The sequence below is a fragment of the Lolium rigidum genome, chromosome 3, assembly GCF_022539505.1.
Source record: "Lolium rigidum isolate FL_2022 chromosome 3, APGP_CSIRO_Lrig_0.1, whole genome shotgun sequence".
Taxonomy (NCBI): Eukaryota; Viridiplantae; Streptophyta; class Magnoliopsida; order Poales; family Poaceae; genus Lolium; species Lolium rigidum.
This window is the reverse complement of record NC_061510.1, coordinates 402,998,832-403,017,218: the sequence shown is the minus strand read 5'-3', so window position 1 is coordinate 403,017,218 and position 18,387 is coordinate 402,998,832.

The window sequence follows — 18,387 nt, the reverse complement described above, 5'->3', positions numbered from 1 at the left end:
TAGTAGTTCCTGAGCAATCGGCTCTTCTTTTGTTCTTCCTTTCTTGAGCAATCGGCTCTTCATTGTAAAAAACCCCTCTTATTAATGAAGAAGACATTTCAGCTGATTCTGTCCCTTTTCCAACTTTGCCGATTGTTAAAGTGAGTCAACACATTAAGAGCCGATGGCAGCGCATCGGCCCTTGCCATAAGACGCGAGCAAGGCCAACTCTATTGTCTATTCAAATGGTAACTTGCGACTTATCCGAAAGAGCAAAACTCAAATCCCCAAATCGCCACTTGAACAGATCCAACCCACGGCCATATGAACCTCAGATGTCAATCGCGCAGGTTCGCAACTGCAACGGACCCAAAGGCAACATCATCCAATGCCCACGCTATGGTCTCGGGCACGAAGGTGATCCTTAACCACTCCTTCTTTGTTCGAACATAGCGCCTTGCTCTATCTTTTGCATCAACGAAACGGCCCCGACCGTGTAGATGATGACGGCTTCCCTTTCAAATTCCTTTTAGCGACTCCGGTGGTCTTCTTCTGCAACAACTCACCACCTTTGAAGAAGGTTATGATGGAGGGCCAGCCGATGAAACCCCAATCGGCTTCTAAAAACGAGCATCTACCGAGTCAGCTGCCCCAGAGCCTCGGTCAAGGCGAGAACGGCGGTGAGGACACACGGTTCGGACAAATGGACCCGAGCTCGAGCAAAGCGAGAAAACCACCACACGAGCCGGCCCGGACTTGCCACCATCGGCCTCCAAGAAAGGGTCAACCACTCGGGTCCCAGCGAATTCCTATGAGTGTAGCGAGAAGGTGGCCAACTTGGCCAAGCCGACGGTAGATACACCGAGCCGATCACCTTTTCTTCCATTGAAAGCCGATATTGCGGACGAAACACCAACGGCTTAATGAGCAAAAGGCTGCCTTGTACGCCAAAGCCGACGCTTCGATAGCATCGCTGGAGCGGCGACCTTGCGGAAAGGGTTGGAGGTCTTCGAAGAAAAGGTTCGGGCAACAAAATTAGCTCATTGTTTACTTCCTCAAGGAAGCAGAAGGCGTCGAAGCTGACCGACTTGGTCGAAATCCGCGTTTTGAACACGCAGCTGGTAGGTCCTGTGTAATTTGTACTAGAGTCGATGGCCGTGCATCGGCTTTGTTTCTTAGCTCTAAAGTCGATGTCCGTTCATCGGCTGTATATCATGAGAATTTTTTTTTACTGGCCGATTTTTCTATCGGCCCCCAATATTTCACTTGCACATGTATCGCACATGTTCATCCGATTAGGTGCCCCCGAGCCGAATCCGCCAGATAGCTGCGGATATCGGCTCTGTGGTTAGCCAAGGCACTGTATTTGAACGTCGGCTCCGTTAGGACCAGTGTTAACTTCTTCCAGCTCATCAGCCGACGTAAACCCGTTGCCCATTAGATCGATGTTGAACACAGGCAGAGTGTATGGTGAGGATAATTTTGGCCGATTGCTGGAATCGGCCTCCATGTTGATTGAATCGCTCAATGAAGGTTTTGCAATGTTTGTCCATAGATCTTTGGGGCCGATCACAAGAATCGGCCTCGCCACGTTCGTCCATAGATTTGTTCTTGCTATACGGTCAGGCCGGTGGATAAGACCAGCCTAACCCCGTCCTTCGTCACGTCGATGCGCTCGCAGTCGTCCAAATTGATGCCTGAGAGTGGCTCTTGGCCTGTCGTCTCCCAAACGTTCATGCCAGCCATTGAAATCTCGGCTGAGTCATCTGCGTGGACGACCTCTACTTCATCTCCATCCCACTGTATTAAGCATTGGTGCATCGTGGATGGAATGCAACAGTTGGCGTGGATCCAATCTCTCCCTAGCAGGACAGCATAGGTGCTCTTGCTATCGACAATAAAGAACGTCGTAGGGATGGTTTTCCTTCCTACGGTTAGATCCACGTTCGAACACCTTGTGCGTCGGATGCTTGGCCGTTGAAATCGCTCAATGTAACGTTGGTCTTGATCGGATCCGAGCTAGAGCGTCCCAACCGACGTAGCATGGAGTATGGCATAATGTTGATCTGCCGCTCCGGTGTCCACCGAGCATCTTGTTGACGAGCTGCCCATTGATATAACCTCGCAAGTACAGGGCCTTCGGATGTCCGTAGCTTCTTTCTCGTGGCTTCTCAAAGATAACCGGCCGTGGGCCGCAGATCAAGTTGTGCCACGGGTGCTTCGTCTAATCCCGGAGCACTAAACTCCGTCGGAAGGATGAACACCATGTTTGTGCCAGCCGATGTCTCATCATCGGCTCCCTTTGTCTGGGGCGCCACTCTTTCCTTTGTGGCCGACCTTCTTCGTCCAGGGTTCGCTGAATTTTCGCGGCCAGATCAGGCCGCGCCTTCCTTAACGTGTGCATGTATAACCTTTCGGCTTCCTCCAAACCACGTAGTCGCTGAACCCTACGCTTTTGGGAACGGCTGAGTCCATCAGGGCACCACCTCGGCCGGTGGTACTTATCTTCTTCTTCTTCATCATCGTCCTCTAGTTCCTCGAGATCTTCTACCCGAGAGGACTCAGCGTGCTTGTTCCGAGACGGGAGAGGCCCTAGACGTTTGAACACGGACACGTTAGCTACATCCTTCTTCTTCTGTCTACATTCTGGGCAGTTGCCGATTGTAGGCAATCGGCTCATTCCTGAATCCCAGCGGTGTCTGAAGAAGGGACAGTCCCAGTGCCTATCCACGTCGTCTTGCTCTCTTGACTTTTCCTTGGCGTGGCGCTCATATCTCTCCGCGTCGCGATCATGCCGATGATGTCTCCTGGCGTCCCTAGCCAGACGATCTCTTTCGTCATCGTTGTCATATCGTCGGCGTTGGTCGTATTGACTCACATATTTGTTGAGGAGGTGATCAGAGAGAGGTCGCTGATATCTCACATTCCTCACTTCTCCCTCTGTGATGTAGCGCTTGCCATCGTGACGGAGCCGATCGCGTGGAACGGCTTCCTCTTTGTCCTCGTTATGAGAGCAACCGCCCTCATCTCGCGTCCTTACTAGAGTGGTGCCCAGGTCCTACCATGTTGATGTTGAACGAGAATCTTGGCTGGCACCTCCCAGGGTAAGTGAACTCCACCATGTTAACGGCGGGGAAGGGGTGTGTGTCGACTTTCATGGCGTATTGGCTGAAAATTAGACGCCCTTGTTCTATCGCCATTTGGATCTGCTGTCGCCACACCCTGCAGTCGTTGGTGGCATGGGTGAACGTGTTATGCCACTTGCAGTATGGCTTTCCGTTCAGCTCCTGAGCCGTGGGGATCTTGTGGCCTTCGGGTACCTTTAGATGCTTCTCGTTAAGTAAGAGGTCGAAAATTTACTCAGCCTTGGTTACGTCGAAGTCAAACCCTCTTGGAGGACCTTGTGGCTTAACCCACTTGCAGGACACGGGGCTTGCCCCCCGAGTCCATTCAGCCACTGCTACCTCTTGATCTCCCGCAGAGCCTTCATCTTCATCTGCCTCAACCAGGACCACCGCACGCTTGAATTTATCCTGGTATACATCTGGGTGGCGCTGTTCATATAATGACAGCTTCTGCACCATGTGCGCCAGTGAAGGGTAGGGATGTAAACGGATCGGATCGGATCGGATATTGCTCTTACCATATCCTTTACCATATTTTTGTAACGGATTCGGATCGGAGCAGATAATGGTCGGATGCGGATTCGGATGCGGATTATATCGGATTACGGATATGGAGCGGATTCGGACGGACTCGGATCGGATGCGGATTATTAAAAAAAATATACATATAAAAAATAGAGATATGTTTTTTTATGTAAAATATGTTTGTAATTATAGACTATAGCTAAATGTACACACTTGTTGGTACAACAAAGCAAATTGCATGCTAATAGAATACATAGTTTGGCCGATGAACTAAATATATTATCTAAATATTTAGGGTTGGGCTAGTTTTTTCGGATTATCCTCTTTGTGGACCTCGGATAATCCGCAAAAAATGGCGGATAATCCGTATCCGTCGGATAGTATCAATATCATATCCTCTACCGTATCCGTCGGATATTCGCTTGATCACTATCCGCATCCGTATCCATATCCAGCTGTTGACGTCAGAAATCCCCTGGCGGGCAGAGACGGGCAACACGGTAGAGCCGGGAACAACTAGGGCTGCGGCTGGCCCCAGTCCCTCTGAGCGACGGCCCGCAAAGCCTCCTGGTCGCACGCGCCGATGTTTATCACAAGGGCGTGCCACACTGACCTATACCTGGTCGGGAAGGTGTGGATGATGCCTCGCTTAATTTCCTGCGGGGCACACACGTAAACGTTAAATACGAGCCTCGATCGGCTCTCGGGTTATCCCGTGAATCGGCTCAAAGAGCCGATCCACCCATGATTCGGACGAGGTGTCCGAATATGGTGGTCTCGCTTGATCAAGGTAAAGCTAATGAGATCTACGACGATTTAGGGTTTTCACCGCATAATCGGATCATCCTACTCCGGGTTGGGCCTCGCGCTCGCACACGGTGATCGTAAGCCGATCCTAGACGGGGCCTAAAAACCAACACGAGGTTGATCCCCGGAACATCCTTTCTAGGGCCAACGAACGTCACCCTACACGCCGCTGGATCCTCTCCCCCTTTGTAAGGCCTAACTATTGCAGATATTAAACTAATCCTTGTAGAACAAGGATGCAATCGTAACGGATCAGATCTACTAAACTATGATCAAGCGGGGTGCGCCCCTACACCTAAGATAGGTGTAAGGGCGGCTAGACATGCAAGGGTTGCACTACGACGGCATGTAATATGAAGAACAATGCTAACCCTAACATGTCTAAGATAACTACGTTGCTCGCCATCAAAAAGGCTTCGGTACGAGCAACGCGTGAACAACGTAGGCGAGGCTTGTGCTGCCTAGATCGCAAGATGCGATCTAGGCAGCATGATGCTTACCGGTAGAAACCCTCGAGACGAAGGAGTTGGCGATGCGCCGAGATTTGTTTGTGGTTGAACGTTGGTTGTTGTTTATTCCATAAACCCTAGATACATATTTATAGTCCAGCGGACTTTCTAATGTGGGGCGTGCACCAAACCGTGCACGGGTAAGATTCTAACTTCTAAACTAAGATGCGATCTAATATGTTACAGATACACGGGCAATTAAGCCCAACTTAATATAAAAGGCCGATCCACGTATTCCTTCTATATATATTTCTTCAAACCCATCTTGATCGCGGCCCACCTCTGACTTGGTCAAATTACGGTGATAACACATGCCCCCCTGGTTTTGGAAATGACATTTCCAAAATCATTACGCTTTCTTTCGTCGGGTCATGTCGTGGCAGAGAAGAGCTGCCGCAGAATCCCCATCATTACGCCTCGCCTCCCGGGCTTCTCTGTATGAACTGTCAATTTCGGCCTCACGTCCTCGAGAACCGTCATGGCATTAAATCTCCACTACTCTCTCTTTATTTATCTGTGCCAAACGGTTCACCACTCCATCGCCTTGCTCTGCTCTGTTCACCAAACCAAAAAACCCTTCTCCCCTGCAGCCATGTCTTCCTCTTCCTCCTCCGCTTCAGGCACCTCTCTCCAACCGTTGCCGAAGAACAAAGAAGAAGACGATCTCCGCTCCGGGGCGCACCCCATCTCCTCTGACAAGGAGAAGAAGGGAAGAGAAGCGGAGAATACCAAGGCCTCCCCCTCCACCAGGCTCCCGCCGAAGAAGCGCTCACGCATGTGGGCGGACAGCGAGGACGACGATGACGATGAGGAAGAAGAAAATGAGGAGGAGGAAGATGATTCCTCCGCCTCCATTGGGTATCCTCCAACGAAGCGCTTCCGCGGCTGGGCGGATAGTGAGGACGATGATGATGACGAGGAGGAGGAGGAGGAGGCTCCAGCGGACGGCTGGGGAAGCAGCGGCGAGGAGCTTCCTGGGAGCAGCGCCGACGACCTCGACGACGGCGATGATGAGGACAGCGACGACTAGTAGAATAGGACTAGCAGTAGCAGTGCACTAGGCACTAGATCCCTCTTTTGAGAGCCATCGGCTCTTTTTGTAAAGCTGCTCCTTTGAATTAATGAGAATTGTTCTTCCAATTTCTCCTTTCATCAATCCAATTTCCATCCTTCCGCTTGCCACACCAAGACCGATAGTGACGAATCGGGCTATTATTGTTTTCTCAACCGTGGCGTTTTGCAGTTCCGCAGCCGATGACTATTCATCGGCTAATTTGAGGAACCAATCTCTTCTTTCCTTGCAGCACCAGCACGGTCCAAACCTCGTACCAGACGACGGCTTTTCCTTCCCAGTTCCTCCCCGAGACGATCATGATGCAATAACAACCGAGGTAACTCCAATCGGCTCTTAAAAACAGGGCACCTATAGGCCTGTTGCCCCCCGAGTCTCAGCCAAAACAAAACAGAGACAAGAATACGCGAATTAGCTGTATGGACCTGGGCTTGATCATGCCTGAGGGAGCTTCTTATGCAGAGCCAGCCGATTTGAACATAAATCGGCTTCTCAAAGCAGAGAGCCTTCAAGGTGAGCTGCCCCCCGAGCTTTCTTCGGTTCTTGCCGGCCAGATCGGCTCCTTTCCTTTGGTGGATCTGATGCGCTCCATCCTTGACCTGATCTGCACGTCCAGGCTGCTCTTGGCCTTTGCCCTTGAAGAGAGGATCTGAGCCTTTAAACTACTCCATTGAGGAGTTCCTCCATTAAAATCTCCCTTTGTGCTCTATTGAACCTCTGATCGTAACAGTTACTCCTCTTGAGTCGATGGCCATGCATCGGCTTTTATATCCTTAAGTCGATGTCTGCTGCATCGGCTGTGCTCGAAAAATTTCGAATTTTCAGAATTTTGGCCGACTGGTGCATCGGCCCCCATACTCCAATACCCATCACTAAAGGATGAGACGCTTCCATTGCATATCCTCATGTTTTATCCACCTGGGTGCCCCCCCGAGCCGATTCTGTCAAGAGAATTGATGGTATCGGCTCTGTTGGATAACATGTTGAACCCGAGCGAGAATGGCGGGTGAGGATAATTTTGGCCGATTGCTGGAATCGGCCTCCACGTTGCTTGCTCGGTGAAGGTTTTGTGATGTCCCTTCATAAATTTTTTGGGGCCGATCACAAGGATCAGCCTCGCCACGTTTGCTTATTGACGCGTTCTTGCTACTCGTTCGGGCCAGTAGACCGAACCAGCCCAATCTCTGACTTTATCATGTTGGTGCGCTTGCTGTCGCCCACCTTGAATGCATCGTGTGATCGTGGAGCGCTAAGCGTCGTCGGAAGAACGAGCACCATGTTTGTGCCAGCCGATGTTTCATCACCGGCTTTCCTTTGCTTGGGGCGCCACTCCATTTTCCGTGGACGACCCTCTTCATCCAGGGTTCGCTGAACCTTTGCAGCCGGATCAGGCCTTGCTTTCCTCAATGTATGCAAGTATAACCTCTCGGCTTCTTCCGGGCCGCGCAATCGTTGAACCCTGCGTTTCGGGAACGGGCCGAGTCCGTCGGGGCACCACCTTGGCCGGTGGTACCTGTCTTCTTCTTCTCCCTCGTCTTCCGAATCTTCGAGATCTTCCAACCGAGGGGACTCAGCTCGTTTGCTCTGTGGCGGGAGAGGTCCTAAGCGCTCAAACACGGACACGTTGGCTGCCTCCTTCTTCTTCCGGTTGCATTCTGGGCAATTGCCGATTGTTGGCAATCGGCTCATTCCTGAATCCCAGCAGTGCTCGAAGAAAGGACAATCCCGAGTGCTCGTCCTCGTCGTCTCGCTCCTTTGCCTTTCCCTTGGCACAACGCTCGTGCTCCTCCTCATCGCGATTATGCCGACGATGTCTTCGGCTTCTCTAGCCGGACGATCTCTTTCATCATCATCGCCGGACCGTCGGCGTTGGTCGTACCGACTCACATACTTGTTGAGGAGGTGATCGAGAGAGAGGTCGCCGATATCTTATGTTCTTCACTTCTCCCTCTGTTACGTAGCGCTTGCCGTCTTGGCGGAGCCGATCGCGTGGAGCGGCTTCCTCTGTTTCTTTGCTATGAGAGCAGCTGCCCTCATCTCCATCCTTGCCGGCGTGGTGTCCAAGATCTACCATGTTGATATTGCACGAGAAACCCGGCCGGCACCCCGCATGGCAAGCATACTCCACCATGTTTACGGCGGGAAAGGGGTGTGTGTCGACCTTCATGGCGTATTGGTTGAAAATCAACCGTCCGTTTTCTATCGCCGCTTGGATGTGTTGACGCCACACCCTGCAGTCGTTGGTGGCATGGGAGAGCGAGTTATGCCATTTGCAGTATGGCTTTCCATTCAGCTCTTGCGCCGTGGGGAATTTGAGACCTTCGGGTATCTTCAACTGCTTTTCCTTGAGTAGGAGGTCGAAGATTTGCTCGGTCTTGGTCACGTCAAAATCAAATCCCCGGGCGGGCTCGGTGGCTTTACCCATTTGCGGGACACGGGGGTTCCTCCCCGAGTCCACTCAGCCATCGCTACTTCTTGGTCTCCCGCAGGAACTTCGTCTTCCTCTCGCATCGACCGGGGCTATCGCACGCTTGAACTTGTCTTGGTACAGGTCCGGGTGGCGCTGTTCATATGCTGAAAGTTTCGAACCACGTGCGCCGGCGAGGGATAATCCGCTTGGGAGGCCATGTCCTTGAGCTGTGTTGCAAGGCCTCGCTACGCCAACTCGATCGCTTCCTTTTCGGTTATACGAACCGAAAAGCATCGGTTCCTAATGGTCCTGAAGCGGCTGGATGTATTCCGTCACAGTTTCTCCGCGCTTCGACGTAGTTGTGCTAGATCGGCAATGCTAGACTCGGAAGCTTCTGAATGATACTGCTCATGGAACTGCTCTTCCAGCTGCTTCCAAGTTTGGATGGAGTTCGGTGGTAGCGATGTGTACCACCCGAAAGCCGATCCTGTGAGGGACTGGGAGAAGAACCTCACGCGCAACTCATCTGACGCTGAGATCGTGCCCGAGCTGTGCCGGATATCGGCTCACATGCTCGATGGAGCTGGACCCATCCGATCCACTAAACTTTGTGAAGTCCGGGAGCCGATATTTGGGTGGCAGCGGGATCGGTTCGTAGCTGTTGGGGTACGGCTTGGTGTAGCCGAACGCCTTCCTTTTCGGCATCATACCGAACCGATCTTTCGGAATTGTACAAATCTGATCCGTTGTGATGGCTGAAGGTGTCGAACCACGAAGATTCGCCGGGGTGGCATACTTAACCAGCCATGCTTGCTCTTCCGGTTCTAAGCCAAGCTGCAGGAGCCGGGCTTTGGAGGTTCGTCGGGGTGGCGTACTTAGCCGGCCACGATTGCTTCTCGGGATCGGCTCTCGACGTTCCTCCTGCCGTCCCGAGAGGCCGCCGATATTGCAGCCTGGTTCGAGAGTGCCCGGGCGTTGCGGTCCGGTACGTATGCGCACGTGTATCCGTGCGGGATCTCCTTAGGTGGCTCGGGTAGGAATTGGTAGTCACTAGGATCACCACCAACCTTGTAGACGACGTATGCCGATGAGTTCGGCGGTTCCGGTGCTACCCATGCGAACGGCCGGGGCTGGAGCGGCATCTCTCCTTTGAAAGCCCCCGGAGCTGGTCCCGATGGAGAATACCGGTGGCTCATGATTTCTGGACGACGCGCGGAGCGACACGCTCCAAGGTGTTCACCGAGCTCTCGAGTGGCGGTGCGGCGAATGAGCCACCATGTAGTTGATCTCTGCCGCGGCGACACGGTGCGTTCTTCCGACGGGCGGACAAGTCCACTCCATCGAGTGCGCCTTCGAGTGTGAAACCCTTCCACCTGACGCCATGGGAGCGGGTTCGGTGGAAGGAGCCGATGAGTTCGGCTTCGAGGGTTGCCTTGATCTCGTCATGCTTCTTCTTGAGTTCATCAGGCAGATCCGCGTAAGTGACCGGAGTATCTTCCGCCATCTCGGATGTAGATGGCGATGTCGTGGATGTCGTCGGCGGTCCCACCGGGCGTGCCAGAATGTGTTGACGTCAGAAACCCCCTGGCGGGCGGAGACGGGCAACACGGTAGAGCCGGGAACAACTAGGGCTGCGGCTGGCCCTAGTCCCTCTGAGCGACGGCCCGCAAAGCCTCCTGGTCGCACGCGCCGATGTTTATCACAAGGGCGTGCCACCCGACCTATACCCGGTCGGGAAGGTGTGGATGATGCCTCGCTTAATTTCCTGCGGGGCACACACGTAAACGTTAAATACGAGCCTCGATCGGCTCTCGGGTTATCCCGTGAATCGGCTCAAAGAGCCGATCCACCCATGATTCGGACGAGGTGTCCGAATATGGTGGTCCTGCTTGATCAAGGTAAAGCTAATGAGATCTACGACGATTTAGGGTTTTCACCGCATAATCGGATCATCCTACTCCGAGTTGGGCCTCGCGCTCGCGCACGGTGATCGTAAGCCGATCCTAGACGGGGCCTAAAAACCAACACGAGGTTGATCCCCGGAACATCCTTTCTAGGGCCAACGAACGTCACCCTACACGCCGCTGGATCCTCCCCCCCTTTGTAAGGCCTAACTATTGCAGATATTAAACTAATCCTTGTAGAACAAGGATGCAATCGTAACGGATCAGATCTACTAAACTATGATCAAGCGGGGTGCCGCCCCTACACCTAAGATAGGTGTAAGGGCGGCTAGACATGCAAGGGTTGCACTACGACAGCATGTAATATGAAGAACAATGCTAACCCTAACATGTCTAAGATAACTACGTTGCTCGCCATCAAAAAGGCTTCAGTACGAGCAACGCGTGAACAACGTAGGCGAGGCTTGTCTGCCTAGATCGCAAGATGCGATCTAGGCAGCATGATGCTTACCGGTAGAAACCCTCGAGACGAAGGAGTTGGCGATGCGCCGAGATTTGTTTGTGGTTGAACGTTGGTTGTTGTTTATTCCATAAACCCTAGATACATATTTATAGTCCAACGGACTTTCTAATGTGGGGCGTGCACCAAACCGTGCACGGGTAAGATTCTAACTTCTAAACTAAGATGCGATCTAATATGTTACAGATACACGGGCAATTAAGCCCAACTTAATATAAAAGGCCGATCCACGTATTCCTTCTATATATATTTCTTCAAACCCATCTTGATCGCGGCCCACCTCTGACTTGGTCAAATTCTGGTGATAACACCAGCGGATTTCTAAAAATGCATACCATATCCTCAAAAATGGATACGGATGCGGATTCGGAGCGGAAATTATCCGTACCATTTACATCCCTAGTGAAGGGTAGTCTGCTTGGGAGGCCACATCCTTGATCGGTGATGCGAGACCCACCACCGCCAACTCGAATGCTTCTTTTTCAGTCACACGAGCCGAATAGCATCGGTTCCTAACGGTCCTAAAGCGCTGGATGTATTTTGACACCGTTTCTCCGCTCTTCTGTCGTACTTGTGCTAGATCGGCAATGCCAGCCTCAGAAGCCTCTGAGTGATACTGCATGTGGAACTGCTCTTCCAACTGCTTCCAAGTCCGGATTGAGTCCGGTGGCGGCGATGTGTACCACCCGAAAGCCGATCCCGTGAGGGATCGTGCGAAGAACCTCACACGCAGCTCGTCTCGATGCTCGAGATCGTGCCCAGCTGTGCCAAATATCGGCTCACATGCTCGATTGAGCCGGAACCATCCGATCCATTAAACTTGGAGAAATCGGGGAGCCGATATTTGGGTGGTAGCGGGATCAACTCGTACTCGTTGGGGTACGGCTTGGAATAGCCGATTGTCCTCCTTTTCGGCACCATGCCGAACCGGTCTTTTAAGATTGTACTAATCTGATCCGCGGTGCTGGGCTGCAGGAGTCGAACTCGAAGATTCGCCGGAGTGGCATACTTAGCCAGCCATGCTTGCTTTTCCAGCTCGAGCCAACCTGCAGGAGCTGAGCTCTGGAGGTTTGTCGGAGTGGCATACTTAGCTAGCCACGTCTGCTTCTCAAGATCTGTTCCCGAAGTTCCTCCTGCTGTTCCAGAAGTCCCTGCTGTTGCAATATGGTTCGTGAGCGTCCAGTTACTGCAGTCTGGCACGTATGTGCACGTGTATCCGTGAGGGATTTCCTTAGGTGCCTCATGCAAGAACTGGTAATCACTAGGGTCACCACCGATCTTGTAGACGACGTATGCCGGTGAACTCGGCACTTCCGGTGCTGCCAACGCGAATGGCAGCGGTGGTCGGGACCGGAGTGGCATCTCTCCTTGGTGAGTCCCTAGAGCTGGTCCCGACGGAGAGTACCGATGCCTCATGATTTCCCCGGATCACCCGAAGAGCGACACGCTCCAAAGTGTTCACCAGGCTCTCAGAATGGCGGTGCAGCGAATGAGCTACCATGAAATTAATCTCCTGACGCAGAGACCTGGTGCGTTCTTCTGACGGGGCGGACAGGTCCACTCCATCGAGTGCGCCTTCAGGTGAGAACCCTTTCCACCTGATGCCGTGTGAGCGGGTTCTCTGGAAAGAGCCGATGAGGTCGGCTTCGAGGATCGCTTTGACCTCGTCATACTTCTTCTTGAGCTCCTCGGTCAGATCCTCGTACGTGACCGGAGTGCCTTCCGCCATCTCGGATGTAGATGGCGATGCGGTTGATGTCGAAGACTGTCCCACCGGGCGTGCCGGAATGTGTTGCGGTCGGAAACCCACCGGCGAGCAGCGACGGGCAACACAAGAGAGCCGGGAGGCTCCCGGGACTCGCGGCTGGCCCTGGTCCCTCGAGCGACGGCCCGCAAAGACTCGGCACGCACGTCCGATGCTGGTGCAAGGGCGTGCCACCCGACCTATACCTGGTCAGGAAGGTGATGGATTTGCCTCGCTTAGTTTCCTGCATGGCATACACGTAAACATTAAATACGAGCCTCGATCGGCTCTCGAGTTGTCCTGTGAATCGGCTCAAGGAGCCGATCCACCCATGATCCGTACAAGGTGTACGATCAGATGGTGGTCCTGCTTGATCAAAATAAAGCTAAAACGACCTACTACGATTTAGGGTTTTCACCACATAATCGGAACATCCTACGTGTGATTGAGCCTGGCGGCCACGCACAGTGATCATAAACCGACCCTAGACAAGGCCTAAAAACCAACATGAAGTTGATCCCCGGAACATCTTGTCTAGGGCTAGCAAACTACACCCTACGTGTCACTGGATCCTTCAACCCGTTTGTAAGGCCTAACTATGCGAGATATTAAACTAATCCTTGAAGAACAAGGAGCAATCATAACGGATCGGATCTACTAAATAATGATCAAGCGGGGTGCCGCCCTTACACCTAAGATAGGTGTAAGGGCGGCTAGACGTCTAAGGGTTGCACGGACGAAAGCATATGATACGATGAAACAATGCTAACCCTAACACATCTATGATAACTACGTTGCTCGCCATCAACAAGGCTTCAAGACGAGCAACGCATGAACAGCGAATAAACGTGTATCGCCTAGATCGCAAGATGCGATCTAGGCAGCATGATGCTTACCCGGAAGAAACCCTCGAGACAAGGGAGTTGGCGATGCGCCTAGATTGGTTTGTGGTGAACGTGATTGTTGTTTATTTCATAAACCCTAGATACATATTTATAGTCCGTAGACTTTCTAACGTGGGAATAATCCCAACCGTGCACGAGCCAAATTCTACCTAACCGACACGTATCCTACTATATTACAGATACACGGGCAAACTAGCCCAAACTTTGCATATAAGGCCGATTAATGTATTTCTTCCATGTATGTTCTTCAAGCCCACCTTTAATCGCGGCCCACCTCTGATCCGGTCAAATTCTGGTGATAACAACTTGTGGTGACCCGGCATACCACTGCATGGTGTAGTATGCAAGTCTGATATAACACCAATGAAACACCGTTCCACTAGTATTATATCGCTCAGAGTGGTACAACAGAAACATATGCGGGTCCAAGGTATGTCTATAGAATTACAACATCGACTTTGTTACATAAGATAATCACAGCCTCCTACTTTACAATGAGGTAAAACCGCAAGTAAACTCCGGAAGAACGACTCGTAGTCTAATCTTATCACGAACTCTATTTGTAGAGTATTACACTAACTACAGAGGCTAAGAATAGACTCTAGCTAAATAGGAGTTAGGTTGAGGAAGCTAGTTCCCTTCTATGGCTGAACTAGGTTTTCCCCTTGTTGGATGTGGTATCTAACTCCTCTGACAGGGTCCTGTCTCGTGAAGTAGTTGTTGACTCCTCGGCCTTTGAGTTGCACTGTAGATCCTCCTTTGATGCCTCCATACCTAAGCAGGGGATTTAAGAGTGGGATGAGTACGAGCGTACTCAACAAGTTCATTATAGGAAAGAGGTGTTTAATGCACTAGCTACGGCATTAGACCGGAAAGTCTAATACCAATGCAGGTTTTCATAACCATTTCTTCAAAAGGTTGCTTTTATTCGGAAGAACTATGTCCGTCGGCCTTCACCGGTTTACTAGAACTTCATGGAGCTCCTTTCCGGCCGCGTTCGCGATTCCATATCCCGGAACAGGGAGTGACGAAGTCACGGTTTGTTACACTCTGCAGAGGTGTGTTGCTTTACCCATAAGAGATCTTATCCTTGGTGCCAACCGAGCCGCGAGCTCGTCCACACTTCCTTTGGTGTGAGGCCCGGTATAAGGTCTAGCCAATCATGTTCCTCCGCTACCTCGAACACCCACCCGTTGTTGCATGCCCCGACCCTGGGTCCACGCCGGTCCCATTATTCCCGTAATTTCGGGTGGACCCCGACCACGACAACGATGCTCGGGCTCTACCATACAGTCCTACGCCGGTAGCTGCAACCCATCATAGACCGCATTACCGTGGGGAATTAGAATGGGATCCCCACCCTCCGGTTGTTCCGCAAGACACAACTTCTACGGCAAGCAATGCTTTACCGTGGGGAATTAGAATGGGATCCCCACCCTCCGGTTGTTCCGCCAGACACAAGCCGCTACGGTAAGCGCATCCGTTGATGAACGAGAGGTGGAAACACTTTTGACTACTCCGTCCCACTCCGGATCTTATGGTTAACACGGGTATTACGGCACAAGAATCACTCGGCGACATTTGTTGTTTAATCCTAGATGGATATAAACCCGTGCAATGGAACCTCCACCATATCAACACAATCCATGGTTCCATTGCCCACCACATAGTCATATTCATAGTTATGAAAGTAGTGGTTTTGATTTTTATGCAATAGTGATAACCATAATACTTTGCAAGTAATTTGATAGAAATACTCAAATGACATGAGCAAGTGATGAACTTGCCTTTCTTGGCTGCAAGATTATGCGAGACAAGGTCTTCGATACGCAATAACTCCAAATTCTGAAATAGCATCATCGTCCGTAAGGACGATGTTTAAAAGATTGGCAAGGATGCAATAATGCATAAGTATGAGATGCAATCGTTCTAAGCGTGACCTAACCCCGATGATTTAGGTTTAGTGAATGGTAATGATTGGTTTAGGGTGTGTTGCACTTTTAGAGTGATTCACAAACAAGGTTCTTATTCAAGTTTGTGTTGTTTTAGAATCATAAGCAAGTGGTAAAATGCATAGTAGCAATCATACACACCAAGGAATAGTAATTGTATAATAAGTAAAGAATAATTGTCAATTTTAAGTCCTATGGTGCATGGTTGATGATTACTTATTATATATTTCAAAAGAATAACTTTTGAAGAACATGTTCTTTAGTAATGAACAAGTATGATAATTAGGTTGGTGGGGTTCTATGGTTGACTATGGTTTCTACTAGTTTCTGGAGTAAGTATTAGATGGATTACAACCTAGTTGGATTCATCAGCTACTAGGCTTGTATTGTTGAATTAAGTCTAAACATCTTAATTACCAATAGTTGCTATCAAGGTGGTATATCTTGTTGGTGATACCAGGCTAGGGTTTGTAGGTCCATATAAGCAGGGTTGATGATGATTCTTTATTTATTTCAAAAGAATAACTTTTGAAGAACATACTTCTTAAGTAATAAGAAGTATATCAGTTAGGATTGAGGTGGTCTAGGTTTTGTTATTGGATTCACTAAGTAATGAATAATTGACTCCTAAATAGGATGGTTGATAAGTATCCAACACTAGTAGGGTTTAGTGGAATATGGTTAGGTAATACTCAAGATTTGGCATAGTTGCTCCTGAGGTTCATCACTTTGGTGTGATGCTAAGCATGGGTACTTAAGGATGATAGTTTTGGTAATAATAACTAGGGTTTGCACTTGGTTGACCCTACTTAATTATTTAGGTCCGATGAGGATGAATATATGGACTACTAATTAGTAGTGATAGGGTTCCCATATATTATGTAGATGGGAACAAGCATTGAGTTGTTAAATATGAGTCCATGATTACTAATGAAGTAACATGATCACATGTGACTTGGGTTTTAGGTTTGGGAATAATTTAGGGTTCATATCAAGTAGTGGAACTAGGGTTTCTAATTGAATTAGGGTTTTGGTTTTACACATGAAATGATGAATTCCTGTTTTCCTACCATATGGAACTAGGGTTTTCTAATTACCCTATAATTCTTGGTTTAATAACTTCATTATCAAGTTGAAGTTATTAATGAGTTTGAAATAAAAATAATATTGAATTTGACATTTTATTATTTTTATCGCATTTAATATTTAAGGTAATTATTAATTAGGGTTTAAATCCTTCTAATAAGGATTGAACAAAATAACAAATAAAGAAAATTAGTTTCATTGTTTTCTTTATTTATTTACTGGTTTTTATTTAATTTGGAAATTTTTCCTAATTTATTGAATTTTAATTCAATTTAGAATTAAAGAAAAGGCTCATTTAATAAGTATTAAATAATTGAATTTTTATTAAAAATAAAAATTTCATATTGTATTTTTATTGGATAGAGTTTTCTTTTCTAAGAATTTTAATATCTTATTTACATTTTTCTGACTTAAATTGAATTTTCTAGATTTATTTGAAGTTGAAGTAATAATTGGATTTGAATTTAAACTAAAAAAAAATAGCTAAAGCTACCCGGACAGAGCACACCCACAGTCAATGACTGGTGGGGCTACTGCCAGGTCAGCTGCCACGATGGCTTGACCAAGTCAAAATCGCCATCGTGGCAACGGGGCTGCTGGCCGGCGGCAATTGGCGGGGTTCGCCGGCGCTAGGGTGCTTCCGCGGGGGTGCGGTGGGCGCGTTGGAAAGAGCTCACGGAGGCGGACCATCTGGTGGTGGCGCCGCTCCGATTTGGTCACCGGAGCGTGACCGGTGGCGTGATACTGCGGCGGCGGGCAGGGGTGAACGGCGCGGCGACGCTACGGAGTGCTAGCTAGCAAGGCGAGCATGCTAGTCGGTAGAGGGGCTCACCGCGAGTACGGCGGGCGTGACGGCGTGGTCCAGGATGGTCTGGTTCGCCGGATTGGGCCACTACCGGCGTCGGAGAAGAAGGCCCGGCATGGTCGCTTGCGAGCGTTTCGGCTCGATTCCTCGCGCACCGTGAGCTTGTCGAGGATGCCGAAGACGATGGTGGCCACGGCGGTGGTCGGGGAGGCTCCGGCCGTCGGCGGCGAGAATCGGCCGGGCGGCTAGGTTTTGCGTCTGGGAAGAAATGGAGCAGAGGAGGAAGAAATTCGGGGGCTAGGGTTCGTCGCGGACCTTTATACGGCGCCAGGACGCGCCTTGTCACGAAGTGGAGCAAGGAGAGGCTGCCAGCACCGAGGAGAAGACGGACACGCCGTCGTGCTGTCCTCCATGCGCGTTGGAGAGGATGAGGATGAACTCCTCGTCTTATTTCGACGAAGGGGTACGTGGGCTGCTAGGTGGGTCGGTTCTGGGCTGCTGCTGGGCTGCCTTGCTGGGCTTCTGCGGCCAGGTGAGTCCAGGTAAGCTTCTCTCCCTTATTTCTTTTATTCATTTTCTGTTTTATTCCTTGATTTGAATTCTGGTTTTAATTCCAATTTTAATTGTAAGTTTCTTACTTTGTTATTTTCATTAAGTTGAATAGCAGTGATTGTTAAACCATTCTTTCCTTTTGGGGAACAAGTATTTTATATTTGAATTATATTACATACTTGTGTTTTATTCAAAATAGCACATAGACATGATTTTGTATTTTTATTTTATTTCATGTCTCACTTGTGAATCAATTCATTTAGATTGTTATAGTTGATGTTTTCAACTCAAATTATTTTAGAGGTTGTTGATAGGACTTGGCTTCTATTTGATGAGTGATTGACTTACATGTGATGTTATATGTGCACTAATTTATTAGGGTTTTTTCTAATTTTCTATCATAACCCCCTTTTAAGTTTATTGCTATTGTTATATTTTAACATTACCATGGAATGCCTAGAGTAAAATATTACTCTCTTCATGGTTTGATCT